The following is a 1,389-nucleotide window of genomic DNA, read 5'->3' as shown; positions in this document are numbered from 1 at the left end:
CTGGGCGGCGCTGCTTCCTGTGTGCGACGTGTTCGTGCAGGCGCGAGGGATGGAGGAGGGACCCGTGCGTCCGTGCGACAACGTGACCATCTCGCCTGTAGCGCCTTCATCAGCAGTCAAGCAAATCGCCAGTGAGCATCTCGAGCCCAATTCTGCACGCATGCATGCGACTTCTTCCACTCGAATCCTCGGATATGACGGTGTATTGGGGAGGTTGATGTTGGTTCCCCACAGGTTTGTAGACAACGGCAAGAATTGCGGCGGGGTGGATGCGGCGCAGACCCGCAGTACATCACTATAGATTCCCCTCTAGCGCTTCGTTCACGGGGTGAGGCGTTCTGACTTCTGAACCAGTTTTGGATTTGCCAAAGCGCGTATGTTGAGTTGCCGCAGGCGTGACCGCGAGTTTCATGGAGATTTGATGCGAGTTTGCTAGAGTTTGCGGTATGAGTAGTTGCCAGATGCTTTCCTGCAAAGCCTGCAATTTTTTTGTTGTACAAAAACTTGCCTAACTATTGATATGAATTGCCGCTATCGTTCGGATAGTAAGAGGAAGGGGAGAACGAATTTTCTTTTTTCTCTGCAAGCGGGCAAGTTGCAACCAACAGTTAGGCAAGCTTATGTCAATAAGGAGACAACTCTTTTCATTTTCCGTGCAAAACCAATCAATGAGGTGATACAGTGATTAAATCATTGACACACTGTACCTCTTCTTTTATCCAAGATTGGACACTTATATGCACTATCCTAAATGCAGCCTGGGATTGCATCGGTTGCATACATTGAGGAGTCTGGATTGTTGTGGTTTTGTTCTTGGTCTTTTAAGAGCATATAGTTGGGCGTGGAATAAAAATTATAGGTGCCGTCATAGATAACCAATGTGTATGATGTGCCTCTTACGTTATTGATATGAATTGGTGTTGTAGTAGTTACAACATTTTGCATTTTTAAGATTGATGTATATACTAGACAGTAGAGTGTTGACTATATTATGTTTTTTTATGTATTGACTGTAGTTTTTGTTGCTGCATTCTCAATATTGTAGGCTTATGATCTGTCCTACAATGTATAAATTTCTTGTGCATTCTAGGTCCAGCGAAAAATATTGTTTTTTAGTCAATTTTTTTGCACTAAACTTGACTAATAATATCAGGAATTTTCCTTCAATAAATGATCTAGTATATATGGGAGATTTGAGAGTAGTAGTTATATGTCGAATATGTGTTTGGTCAGTGGGATTTCACATTGGATTGGTTTTTGTGGAAGTATGTGCACTATGCTATATAAGCCCACCTCACCAATGATTATAGGTTGCCATACTGTCCCAAGTTTGCATAACTCATGATAGTTGCCTAGAGATCAACATCTGTGGGATGCCGCGGGCGGGGG

General features: G+C 43.3%; 1 long non-coding RNA gene across 1 annotated transcript in view; it reads left to right on the top strand.

Moving 5' to 3' along the window:
- The first annotated feature begins 6 nt into the window (after nt 1-6).
- Nucleotides 7-1,389, top strand: part of LOC119366115 — a 4,213-nt gene continuing 2,830 nt past the window's right edge. Inside the window, exon 1 of the long non-coding RNA XR_005175923.1 lies at nt 7-131. This is a non-coding gene — a long non-coding RNA (uncharacterized LOC119366115). The remainder of the gene's footprint in view (nt 132-1,389) is intronic.

Source organism: Triticum dicoccoides, chromosome 2B (genome assembly GCF_002162155.2).
Source record: "Triticum dicoccoides isolate Atlit2015 ecotype Zavitan chromosome 2B, WEW_v2.0, whole genome shotgun sequence".
Lineage (NCBI taxonomy): Eukaryota > Viridiplantae > Streptophyta > Magnoliopsida > Poales > Poaceae > Triticum > Triticum dicoccoides.
The sequence above is the reverse complement of the archived record's forward strand: the minus strand, read 5'-3'. Positions and strand labels throughout refer to the sequence as shown.